General features: G+C 32.7%; 1 long non-coding RNA gene and 1 pseudogene across 2 annotated transcripts in view; one reads left to right on the forward strand and one right to left on the reverse strand.

Moving 5' to 3' along the window:
* LOC309622467 (acyl-protein thioesterase 1 pseudogene) overlaps positions 1–14,173 on the forward strand; it is a 711,313-nt pseudogene that overhangs the window by 642,207 nt on the left and 54,933 nt on the right. The window lies entirely within an intron of this gene.
* LOC309622546 overlaps positions 1–14,173 on the reverse strand; it is a 52,116-nt gene continuing 37,943 nt past the window's right edge. Inside the window, exon 2 of the long non-coding RNA XR_014240960.1 lies at positions 1–14,173. This exon is cut by the window's right edge and continues 22,486 nt beyond it. This is a non-coding gene — a long non-coding RNA (uncharacterized lncRNA).

The raw sequence follows: 14,173 nt of genomic DNA on the forward strand, positions 1-14,173 counted from the left end.
TTTGAGAATGTTCTAATTTCATGTTTTTTTACATGTAGCTCTCCAGTTTTCCCAGCACCATTTATTTTAGAGGCTGTCTTTTCTCTGTTGTATAGTCTTGTCTCCTTTGTCATTGATGAATTGACCATAGGTGTGTTGGTTTATTTCTATCCTGTTCCATTGATCTATATTTCTGTTTTTGTGCCAGTACCATGCTGTCTTGATTACTGTAGCTTTGTAGTGTAGTCTGAAGTCAGGGCGCCTGATTCTTCCAGCTCCATTTCTTTTTTTTTTTTTTTTTCTCAGAATTGCTTTGGCTATTCGGGCTCTTTTGTGTTTCCATACAAATTTTAATATTTTTTGTTCTAGTTCTGTGAAAAATGCAATTGGTAATTTGATATGGATTGCATTGAATTTGTAGATTGCCTTGGTTAGTATAGTCATTTTGACAATATTGATTCTTCCAATTCAGGAACATGGTATATCATTCCCTCTTTTTGTCTCATCTTTTGTTTCTTTCATCAGTGTCTTACCATTTTTGGAGTACAGATCTTTTACCTCTTTAGGTAGGTTTATTTCTAGGCATTTTATGCTTCTGGATGAGATGGTAAATGGGGTTGTTTCCTTAATTTCTTTTTCTGATCTTTCATTGTTAGTGTATAAGGATGCCAGAGATTTCTGTGTATCCATTTTATATCCTGCAACTTTACCAAATTCATTGTTGATCTTTAGTAGTTTTCTGGTAGCATCTTTAGGATTTTCTACATGTAGTATCATGTCATCTGCGAACAGTAGCAGTTTAACAACTTCTTTTCCAATTTGGATTCCTTTTATTTCTTTTTCTTCTCTGATTGCCATGGCTAGGACTTCCAAAACTATGTTGAAAAAAATTGGTGAGGGTGGACATCCTTGTCTTGGTCCTGATCTTAGATGAAATGCTTTCAGCTTTTCACCACTGAGCATGATGTTAGCTGTAGGTTTGTCCTATATGGCCTTTATTATGTGGAGGTAGGTTCCCTCTATGCCCACTTTCTTGAGAGTTTTTATCATAAGTAGGTGTTGAATTTTGTCAAAAGCTTTTTATGCATCTACTGAGGTGATCATATGGTTTTATTCTTCAATTTGTTAATGTGGTGTATCACATTGATTGATTTGTAGATATTGAAGAATCCTTGCATCCCTGGGATAAATTCCACTTGATCATGGTGTATGATCCTTTTAATGTGCTGTTGGATTTGTTTTGCTAGTATTTTGTTGAGGATTTTTGCATCTATGTTCATCATGATGCAAAAATGTATGTGATACTGGCCTGTAATATTCTTTTTTTTTATATATATATATCTTTTTCTGGTTTTGCTATCAGAGTGATGCTGGCCTCATAAAATGTGTGTGGAAGTGTTCCTTCCTCTGCAGTTGTTTGGAAGAGTTTTAAAAGGTTAGGTATTAACTCTTCTCTAAATGTTTGATAGAATTCACCTGGACTTTTGTTTGTTGTAAGTTTTTTAATCACAGTTTCAATTTCATTACTTGTGATTGGACTGTTCATGTTTTCTGTTTCTTCCAGGTTCAGTCTTGGATGGTTATACCTAAGAATTTGTCCATTTCTTCTAGATTGTCCATTTTGTTGGCATATAGCTGCTTGTAGTAGTCTCTTATGATCCTTCATATTTCTGTGGTGTCCGTTGTAACTTCTCTGTTTTCATTTCTAATTCTATTCATTCAACCCTCTCCCTTTTTTTCTTGATGAGTCTGGCTTGAGTTTTATCAGTTTTGTTTATCTTTTCAAATAACCAGCTTTGAGTTTCATTGATTTTTTTGTATCATTTTCTTTGTCTCTGTTTAATTTTTTTCTGCTCTGAGCTTTATGATTTCTTTCCTTCTAGTAACTTTGGGTTTTGTTTGTTCTTCATTCTCTAGTTGCTTTAGATGTAAGGTTAGGTTATTTATTGGGATTTTTCTTGTTTCCTGAGGTAAGATTGTATTGCTATAAACTTTCCTCTTAAAACTGCTTTTGCTGTGTCCCATATGTTTTGGATTGTCATGTTTTCATTGTCATTTTTCTCTAGGTATTTTTTTATTTCCTCTTTGATTTCTTCAGTGATCCATTGGTTGTTTAGTAACATATTATTTAGCCTCCACATGTTTGTGTTTTTTACAGCTTTTTTTCTTTCATTTGATTTCTAATCTCATATCGTTGTGTTTGGAAAAGATGCTTGATATGATTTCAATTTTCTCAAATTTAGGCTCACTTTTTAGCCCAGCATGTGATCAATCCTGGAGAATGTTCATGTGCACCTGGGAAGAATGTGTACTCATGCTATTGGATGGAATGTTCTATAAATATCGGTTTAGTTCACCTGTTCTAATGCGTCATTTAAGGCCTGTGTTTCCTCGATGATTTTCTGTCCTGATGATCTAAACTCCTTTTTTCCATTTACCGAAGACTATCAGACTCTACAGGAATTCCTTGCTGTAGAGAAATTTGTATTAGCAAACTAAGTTATATATTTTAAGCTTGTAGTAAGGGGAGGGATAATGAAGGCAGATGAAAGCAGTGTTCAGCCTGATTAAGGCCAGTGAATATCTCCACAGAATAGTCCTTTCCCAAAGGACACATCAGAATATTGCTTGATGAACAACAGAATTAGAACAAAGTTGTTGAAGTTTATTTTGGAAAGAAACGATCAAATTTTGGTAGATGAATCTCTTTGCTTTACTGTATGAAAGTCTGCAAAGTAGAATGGCAATATGCAGCTTACTGTCTAGGGCAGCCAAAATTTTCACTGGTTCTGTGGATTTATCCTCAATATCTTTATTTTTATGATAATAGTAATAGTAGTAGTAATAACAGTGATAATTCCTACCTCAAAGCATTCTCTGAGGAAGGTATGAGTTAAATTCTTCTTATAAATTATTATGTTTATAAATTTTGTTAGTTTTTTTAAATGAGAAAAATAGACTGCTTGTCTAGAATGATCATAATAAGTATAGGAAAAATATTTAAAACTTCATTTTTCTAATTCAACCTTATCCAGTAGAACATTTTGTGATGATGGAAATTTCTATATTCTTTATGTCCAGTATGGTACCTGATACCTCCATGTGGCTATTGAGCATTTGAAACATGGCTAGTGTGACTGAAAAATTGTTGTTTTAATTTCATTTAAATTTAAACTTGCAGCTACACACTACTTTATTGGACAGTGTAGATCTATTTATATATATTCATTTCTCATTGGGGGAGATTCTGTGAGACCATCAAAGATGTATCTCCATGTATTCCTTTCTCTGGAAGAGTTTGTGTCAGAGCTGTCTTATCTTTTCCTTTAACATCTGGTGGAGTCTACTACTGGACCTATCTGGACTAGATGTTTCTTTGTAGGAAAGATTTTAATTACAAATTATAGTTCTTTAAAACATTATTTATATTTTCTATTCGTTCCTGTGCAATTTGGAAATTGAACTTTTCTGCTGTTTTAAAAAATTTCATCTAATAGTTTCAAATGGATTGGTTTAAAATATTTAATAATATCATCTTAGATTCTTTTTAGTAGCCATACATTTTGTAATGATGTTCCCTTCTACTTTTTCCTTTTGAAGTTGGTATTGCAAATTCTTTTCTTAATAAATTAGCCACACCAAAGTTTTAGCAATTTGACTGATCTTTACAAAGACACAAAAACAAAAAGAAAAAAAAATTTTGTTGACCCTCTCTTTTAAAAGTTTTTAAAAATATGTTTTATTAATTTTTGCTTCTATTTATTTATTAGGTCTTCCTTCTAATTTCTGTGAGTTATATTTCCTCTGATTTTTCTATCTCATAAAGGTAGATGATTATATAATTTAATGGAAACTTTTTGTCTAATTAAAGACATTTAGGATCAATTTCTGTCTTAATACATTAGTTTCTGCATCTTATAAGTTTTGATATATCATATTACAATCAGTATTTGGTTAATTATTTTCTATTTTCATTTGATTTATACTTTGAGCCATGAATAATTAAGCAGTGGTTTCCTGATTTCCAAGCATGAAATAGTTTACTAGTAATGTTTTTTCTACTGATTTATAGCTTAACTATTCTGTGCTATTTTATGATTCAAGCCTTTGGAATTTGGAGAGATATCTTTTTTATCTCACAATGTGGGTAATTGTGGTAATTTTGTGCATACTTGAATATGCATCTTTTTGGTCTGGTTGTCTTATTACTAAAAATAACGTGCTAACATCTCCCACATTGTTATGTATTTGTCTCTTCTCCTTTGAATTATGCTTCTTTTAATTTAGTATTTCTCAATAATTTGTCCTTTTTTTTCTCTAATAATGCATTTGGCTATAATGTTTACTTTTCCTAATATTTATGTAGTGGCACCAAATTTTCTTTTGTTAATATGTTCACAGTATATAATTTTTCATTTGTTGTTTTTTATTTTTATAGTACTCTGATGAAATTCTTAATATAATTCTTTAATTTCTTAAATATATGTAGTGTAGTTATTTTATTTATTTATTTATTTATATATTTTTAAGTTCTTTGGCCGCGCCTCACTGCATTTGGGATCTTAGTTCCCTGACCAGGGATTGAACCCATGCTCCCTACAATGGAAGCGCAGAGTTTTAACCACTAGACCACCAGGGAAGTCCCTGTAGTATAGTTATTTTAAAGTTTGAGGCTGAATCCTCCATTATCTATACCCATTTAGTTTCTTTATATGTTCTGATTTGTTTTATGATTTACAGTCACAGTTTAGTTTCCTTGTGTGTTGGAATTTTAAGTTGAAATTTTAAAGGTTATTTGAGATTCTCAATTATCCTCCTCTGAACATGGCTGAGATTGGCCACCTGAAATCTCAGATCATGCTAGTCCAATAAAAAACTGAGGCAAATTGAAGCTGGAGTTTTATTTTTGGGAAGAATGGTTTATTTCTTGTTTAACTTTACTCCTAGGATTTAGCACTTCAGCTTCCCAGCCAAAACCTATGGAATGAATAAGGCTTTGTTCAGTTCTCCCCTCTACTTAATGTTGTGTGTTCTGTTCACAATTTTTTTTCAGCTTATTAACCTGCCAGCTACCTGCTATGAGTAGCCAAATATCTGTTGGGGAAAAGGAGTACCAAACCCTGGGTACACATGCATGCATCCTTACTCTCATAGATCTTTGCCTCACAAATTCTTACTGCCTTGATTATGTCTATTGCCTTCATATATATATATATATATATATATATATGTATATATACACACACATATATACATTGCATATGTGTGTATGTGTATACACACACACTTAGATATATATATGATATAAAGTTATTCTATTTGTGTTTAAGGAATGGTTATTCTAAACTACTACTCCACTGCTCCAACTTTGCAGAAAGTTGAATCTCATCATTATATTTTAACGCATATTCAATATTTTATTTTTCAATATTTACTTTTTCAGTCAATGACTAGTGTCAATTAAGGTATTGAGCCTCCCTAATAAAGCATAATTTCACTTCCATTTCCTCCTCCCTTTTCTCTTGCTACTATCTATCAAGGATATTTGAACAAGATTTTTTTTTAGTGATACATATTAAAATACTTTTGTAGATTGATCTAAACATGGTGGGTTTTGGCTCCTTGGATCAACATAAAAGAGAGCCCCTTTGCATTCTCTGCCATATTTCAGAAATGTTCCCTTGCTTATGTTTGAACTGAGCCTTCCTTCTATAATCCACTTCTATCTACTCTTGATCTTTCAGGGGTTCTTCGTGATTTCTGGTTTACTGAGGATACCATGGAATTACATACAATCCATGGAATTGTTATAAATATTGTTTTGTTTTATTTTCTGAATGTGAGGGGTGGTATTAACATAAGATCATCATGAATCAGAGCCAGTGTTTAAGTTAAAGCAGGTTTTGTTTTGTTTTGTTTTAGTCATCATTTCTTCAAAGCCTAGAAAACCTGGAACTTTCAAACTATTTTAATCACTACTTTGCATGTAAAATGTAATTTTGACCAAAGAGGGGGCTCCTTTTAAACATAGAATTATTTTCACGCATTGAGTAAAAGAATTGCTTAGTCTGTACTTGTGAAATACAAAGTGAATTTGTTTATGTTGTGTACATATGTCCATCTGGAATATTTAGTTTCCCATTTATCGTAGTAACACACCTCGATTTTCCTATTCATTCAAGCTATGCAGACAGTATTGCTCTTTCCACATAAATATTATTTAGATGTAAGGTTTGATAAATGCTTTAGGGATTAGTTATAACAATCTGTTTAAATAACAATGGTACAATCCTTGGATTTACAAATGCTTACTATCAAAGAACATAGAATTATTGATATTACAATGTACCACTTTCACATTTTGCACATTTAGGACAAAAATAAAACCTTCCAAGTTTTGTATAAAATTTTGATCATTTTATTTTTAACATTATCTACTAAATACAACATTAGCTGAGATTTTAAAAACAACGCTATGAGAAACCCCCATCCCCGCAAAAAATAATAAGACTTCCACAAGGAGTATCCCAACTTTTGCTGGAAATATGCAGTGTATACGTGATGAGCACACATGTATAAAACCAATTTTGTTAATCAATTTGAGTGTTGCTACAGGAAAAATAGATAGATAAATATACATAAGGTAATGCCTTGGCTGTGGCTTATCACAAACATGTTTTCATTTAGCACAAGACATGTTTTAATGAGAAGATTTTAGTTATTTTGCAGGTAAATAAGGTAAATAACTGTTCACCATAAAATCATCAGCTGTATTTCAGAATCTCATTACACACTTTGGCTTTTGATATTACTTTTTGTATAGGTGATCACAACCACAAACTTTTTGAAAACATTTTATTATGTAAATATTGTTTATTGTTTTATATTTTTGTGTCATGCATTCATTGTGATTGATTTCTAAATATACTTCTGTAATAATTATTTTTCAAGAAAGAATTATTTTGACACTGTATTTGCAAAGATTGGCAGTTAAAAAAGGTGTCTTTTAAGTTATTCAACTTGAATAGTCAAACATGTACATATGAGATATCAGCATCGTTATTTTGCCTCTTATAATTACATACTTTTATAGAAAGGCGCATCAATAAACCTTATTAACTAAAATACACCAAACATTCTATTAAGAAAGTTGTCTAATACAGTAGTAATTTTTCCTCTACTTTTTTCTAAAAATTAAAGAAATAATTTACTATACAAAATCAGTATTACTGAGTTGCTATTAAATCTTTAAAGCTATAAAAATGGAGGCACTGGATAGAAAAATACATTATATTAATACATATTTATAATAGTGCTGTATATGATATATTATTATTGTAAAGTACAATACAAGGGAATACAAGTTGAAAAACAAGGGAAAGTATAGTCACGGCCTCTATAGCCCACTCCCAAACTTGAGAACACAGGTCTTCTGGGCATATACTCACAAGCTGATACACAGTAACCCTGCTGACTACAATGGGAAAAGGCTGACTTTAAAAAATTAATTGAAAGTTACAGCACATTAAAGATGTGTTGACTGCTCTAATAGGTCTTGTGAAACAGAGAAGCATCTATTAACCCTCCAATCCTAGTGATTCTGTGTGGGTAGGTTCATGAGATGAAAACCCAGCAGCCAATTCAGAGAAGCAAAAATGATAGGGCTGATGACAAGAGGAAACATTACTTTTCCTTATCTTATTCAATTTTCCAACTAAGTAGTTGGAAATATAGAATACTTCTCCAAGTTTATTTTACAGTTGTGCTAAAAATGAGTTTTCTAGTTTCCAGTAAATTGTTACTAATTTTGTTCATGGTGTCTGTTTTCCCCATTATTTTCTTGCTTTATAATTTCATGCTTAAAGGCATTTTTTAAATAAATGATTATTTCAATGACTATTCTATTTAAATGTAAGCTACCAGAGGCTAAGAAATGTCAGATTGCTTTGTCTACCGTGTGTGTGTGTGTGTGTGTGTGTGTGTGTATGTGTGTAATAGAGCATCTGAACTGGAGAATTTAGCGGAAATATGTTTTTTCAGAAAATGAAAGCATGAATATTATCTGGACTCTAAATTGGGGACAATATTCACTTCACACCTCTAATATCTCCTAGAATTATCCTTTTAAGTAGATGTTACTAGGTTGCTGGCTTTTTTACATAATATTCAGAACAACCCTTGAATTATCATTGTAACTGCCAGTGCCAGATGTTCTATGTGCATTTTTGGGCAAGTAAGAATCTCACTGAGCTCATTAAACTCCTGACCAAAATGTTTGTTTTTTACCATGAATCTTGCCAGTCCATTAAACCCTAACAATAATTTCGACAGGTACAGGGCTCCAGCTTTTGCCCACTTTATTCAGTTATAATTGTTCCTCTGTGATTTGAACTTTTTCATAAAATTTCTAAATCAATATTTGAATAGATGTGGAGAGCTAAATGTAGGGTATTTGTGTTTGCTTCATTAAAACCAAAGTATTCAACAAAATGCCACTGTACCTTCTTTGTTTTCTTCTTCATACATGTTCTCTATCATGAGAATTTAGATGCTAACTTTTGTTAGCCAGTACACTGTGAGATTTAAAAAAACCCATAGAATTAAAAAAAAACTTTTCCTAGTATAGCACGTTTTCAAATTTAAAGTATGTGATTTGTTTTTAATTCAGAGTAGTACACATGTGCATAAGATGGAATTGTGCTCAAACACACTGGCTTCACCTGTACATTTTAGGTACTTGTAAGAAATGTGTAAACTTCCATATGATACAGTGGATGAAGGGAAGAGGCACACTCAAAAAGCTTTTCTGTTTCAAATCACAGAGCTTTTCTCTATCTTTGTGACATTTTGAGACTAGTAGAAAGAAACACATTTTGAATCTGGTGGTGTCTAAGTATATATATATGAGTATGTAACACAGGGAATTCTGGTTGATTAGCAGAGCATGCCAGTTTCAAACAGTAAATGCATGGATGCACCTGTTATTTTGCACAGCAGATTCATATGTATTTATTTGGAATTTTTTCCAACTTTCTGACATTTGGAATCAAGTAAAAACATGATCAGAAATGATATTTTCATGAGTTGGTTGGTTGGATTTTAGGCAGCAGAGTAAACAGGCTCAATTCTTTTGATTATGTAGGATCTCAAAACGTTAAAAGATGCAATCAATAGGCAAAAAAGATGTTAATCTAGAATGGATAGAGATTTTAAAATAACATTTTTTTGTGAACTAGAAGTGAATTGGTATGTGGAATCTGAATCTGTAATATGGTGATGCATTTACAGTTGCTGAAGATGTCATACTGGTGATTCCACAGCCTTAATTAGTTTGGACTGGAGAGGAGAGAAGAGAGATAATACCTAGCCAGTCAACAGGTGTCCTTAGGGCAGCCCTCATCAAAATTACTACCATCTCTTTCTGAAGATCAGACTCAGTTCCTTACATATACATGAGGTGGTTCTATTTAATACAATCTATTAAGATCTTGGGGTTTCCCTTACCTTTTTAATTGGAGAGGATTCATTTTTATGATAAATATAACAAGAGTAGTTTGGTGAAGGCAGTCAACTTTTTGAGGCATTCACTTTTTCATGAAATAAGCAAACATTTGAATTCTTCCCATGCCATGTGTCTGCTTCCTATTTTTATGGCAGTTGCTTTTTAAAAGAGTGTCTTTTTAACTGCTGTTGTTCTTCTTTTGTATCCTGGAGGGAAGGAGAAAACAAGCTCATATTTTTCTTTCAGCTTGGAAAGAGAAAAAATATTCCCCCCAAACAAAAATATTGACAGTCAGGAGGTCCAGACAATATCAGTAAGCCAGAGCTGTGAAAGACATAAATAAGACTTTTTTTTGGCCAAAGGGATGTAAGCAGATATATGCAGTTCGTGCTACATGCTCAATTTTATTTTCCTGGGGGTGACATTTCTTAAGGTGACTGACAATGGTTTTTTTTCCCCATCAATTCTTCTGTTATCAGTTAGTTGTATTCGTGTGTCTTCTTTCCTCCACTATGCTAGGTCTCCTTGTGAAAACAGCAATAATTATATGGTTAACTGGGGGACTTATTAACAAGAAGACAGACATTATAAGATTTACTTGATGAATTGTCTCTGTCTCTCTTAAAGAACATGGTTTTTCAAATTAACAACCAATAGAGATGTGGGTACATGGTTGAATAGTATTTCCTTGGAGTTTATTTACTACAAACAAAGAAACAAACAAAAACCCAAAAAGGACAAAGTAATTTAGGGACAACTTAAATGATGTGATGATTGTTCCAAAGTTGCTTAATACCAAAAAGATACACTTAACTTGTAAATGAAAATTAAGCAAGTGGTAACTGTGCTCCTCTCATTTATGTTTACTTTAATTTTTAAGGTTAGAATCAGTGACTAAAAGAAAATGACATCTGATACTCCTATACGTAATAAGAAATTTAATATTTTTTATCCAAGGCTTTTGACGTCTATTATGAAAATAGAGAACAGTTCTCTTGTAGATAAACTCCTTTAGTTCAATGCCCATCCATTGACTCAGTAACTCGAAAAGCTGAATGATTGTCAAGCACTAGAAATACAAAGATAAAAAGTCATAAATGATAAAAGTCATTCATGTGCTTTTAGCATTTGCCATCCAGTAGCTTACAGTTTTGGGGAAGAAATATAATTATCTATAATATAAGGTGAAAAAAAGTACAACGTGCTGTGGAAATACAGATATCATATTTAGCTTTGTGTCCTCAACATGGTGCCTGGAATGAAGGAAGCAGTGAATAAATTTAGTAGTATTGTATTCAAGGTGGAACAAAAAAAAGAGAGGCCCTTGATATTGCTTGCTGCTTTCTTTTTCTTATCATAGCTCATATTTTATCAATATGATTATTACAATATTTTTCTGAGGTATCTGGATATCATTGGAAAATGAGCAGAGAAACTTCTGTGACTCACTTTTAAAACAGTGGACACAGGGCTTCCCTGGTGGCGCAGTGGTTGAGAATCTGCCTGCCAATGCAGGGAACACGGGTTCGAGCCCTGGTCTGGGAAGATCCCACATGCCACGGAGCAACTAGGCCCGTGAGCCACAGCTACTGAGCCTGCGCGTCTGGAGCCTGTGTTCCGCAACAAGAGAGGCTGCGATAGTGAGAGGCCCATGCACCGCGATGAAGAGTGGCCCCCGCTTGCCACAACTAGAGAAAGCCCTCGCACAGAAACGAAGACCCAACACAGCCATAACTAAATAAATAAATAAATAAATAAAATAAAACCAAAGTTTAAAAAAAAAAAAAAAAAGTGTGAAACCTACCAGGATTCTACATCAAAAGACATAAAGAAGGAACAACAACAAGACGGGTAGAAGGGTCATACTCTAAAAAAACAAACAAACAAACAAAAAAAAACAGTGGACACAGAGAAGAAAGTATTCTTAATGAGATTATATACTGAGCAATAAATAAATAAATGTTGACTCTTTGGGAGCAATGTACATGTAAATACGAGTTGAATGAGTTTATTCAGGATAATTGCCAAATACATACATACATATATATACACACTTTAAAAACATTATTTGTAGAATATTCATATATGATTTTATATCTATATTCATGTATTTTATTGATTAGTTTAATAAAATATCACTGATTTGCAAAATTCTGAATGAATTCTAAGATTTTATCCAAAAGAAAAATGAAGAAGAAAATGAAGATTTATTTTTCATACTGAGCTGTAGTAAAAGCCTGATAAAAGAGAATCAAGGTCAGATTTATGGTTATTTCACCACTAGCATCTTGTCGTAGCATCTGCAAATGATACTTGCATATGTATGAATAGATACATTTGTAAACATTTAAGAATTATTAAATATGTATACTGCAAGTCAAGTCTCATTACATGTCAAAAATAAAATGTAAGGGCCAGTTCCTTCCTAAAAGAACAATCAGAACTAATAGCTGATAACTTTTTGAAAAAACTATAAAAACAAGAGGAAGCATAAAAGCCATGTTTTATAAAACAAAACAAACCAAAAATTTTACTTTTTTCTAATAATATAACCTGCAATCTAGGAAAAATAAACTATAGGAGAAAACTCAAACCACTGGCATAAAAAAGAGGTATATAAGATATATGCTGTGATATTTTGGAGTACTTTATCTTCCAAAGTCTATTATGTGGATTTATGTGTCTCATATTACTTTTATATCTTATTCTATTTCATCTGCTTACATTACAGCAGTTTCTCCTGTCATTAAGTAATTTTTACACAGTATTTTAATAGATGGGTAAAATTTCATTCAGGGGAAACCATAGTTTACTGATATTTGGCATATTTTCGAATATTGCAATGTTTGTATAGCTGTTCACTTCATCTCCCTTTCATATATCAGCAGTCTCTGTTGCCTGATGAAATTTAGTAGTTAAAATTTTTCTGGATAGACACAGGGCTTTTCTATTGAGAGTAGAAGTGGGGAGGAACAGAAGATGTGAGGGGAAATAGACAAGAAAGAAAGGTAGAGCTGTCACTGGAGCAGTATCATTTTGTACCACAATGGTTGATGTAGTGGCAGAATAGAGTTTAATGAGAACACTGATTTTTATTGTGTTCCTACTTCATACTATCTGCTTTATGTACATCATATCTGTTAATCTTCTTAAAAATCCAGTGAAACAAGTACAATAGTTACCCACCTTTTGTGGCTGAAGAAGCTGAAACTCACAGTCTTAGAATCCAAGCTCTCTGGCTCCAAGCTTTCACTGTTGACTGTAAGTTCCTCTGTCAAGTTACCTGATTATGCCTGTGTTCAAGGAGAAGCACAAACAAGTGCAGGAGTCAGTGGTTCCTGCCCAGGTTTCCATCTGGGGCTGCTGGTTTATATTGACATCATAAATCCTGGGATGGAAGTAATTTTGAAAGGTCACCTAATCCATTCACCCTGCCTTAAACTTTCCTGACAGATGGGGAGCTACCTTAATTCTCTACCCCTTCAAAAGAAAGTACAGCTTCCTTCCGTCTCTTATTCCTGGATTTAACAACTCCTAGGGCAGGAAATCTCATCCTTTTTTATAGCATAAATCCCACTCAGTGCTATTTAAGCTTGCTGCTTTTTGCTCTGCTTCTTGAGAACACATAGTGATGTCTAAATAACAGAATTTTCTTTACTTAAAGATGGACACTGAAAATGTCTCTTCTTCAAACTATATAATTCATGTGCTTTTAACTTTTATTAAAAACACATTTTTCAACAACATTAGTTGTCTTTTATTTTTCTTCTTGGCGTTAGAGTTCTTTTCCTTTTTTGTATTAATGGGCTCAGATCAGAGAGTTCTAGAGGGTGTTTGACCTTGGTTTTGCTGGCTTTTCTAGTCCTTTGTTTAAATCCCTTTAAAAAAAATTCCATAGCTGCCCTGTGGTCTTCATCAACAATGTCAAAACATTATGAATATCTTCTCTTTTTTTTTTCCTTTTCGTGAGTCTCATTTGATCACTTGCTTTCTTTTAAAGATTTAATCAAATGTGAGTATGCATAAAACCACTCTTGGTGGGTAAGGAAGTTCTCCAATTCAGATACCCTCCTAGCTAAATATTTATTGGATGATGATGTCTTTTGAAAGTCTGCTTACAGTCATGTTTTTTCTCTCCAGTCCTGTCTGTAGTCCCATTTGATTCACATTGTGCAACTAATAGAGCTTCATCTCTATTCGGTGTTTCCATCTTAAATTTAAATGGGATTAATGCAGTGAAAAGTTCTTTTTAAATGATTAGGTTAATAATCTGGAAATTATGGCTTCCCGAATAAGGCATCCCCAAAGCTCCTTTACTTCATTTTTTAGGACTACTTTTTTGCCTGTCTTCAGATTTCCAAATCATTAATATAATGTTCATGTGATTGATAATTCTAAATATGATTTATCTACTTTGTGTTTTACTTTGAAAAGAGTGGAGACCATCTTCTCAATTGATTCAACAACTGTAGATCTTTCTAGAGGTCACACTGCAAGATGGCATTTGCCATCAATCATGGTTTTAATTAAAACTTGGGTTATAGCTGAGTAAACTTTCTCCTCTGCTGTTAATTTCTCAAGCATTTTTACCCTTGTCTTTTTTTCTTAAAATATATTAAAATAATAATAAGGTGTATAATCTATTTTGTATTTTATATTTCTTGGCACTGCTTAATATTCATGGCTTAGAAA

Source organism: Balaenoptera borealis (assembly GCF_965194805.1).
Source record: "Balaenoptera borealis genome assembly, chromosome: 2".
Lineage (NCBI taxonomy): Eukaryota > Metazoa > Chordata > Mammalia > Artiodactyla > Balaenopteridae > Balaenoptera > Balaenoptera borealis.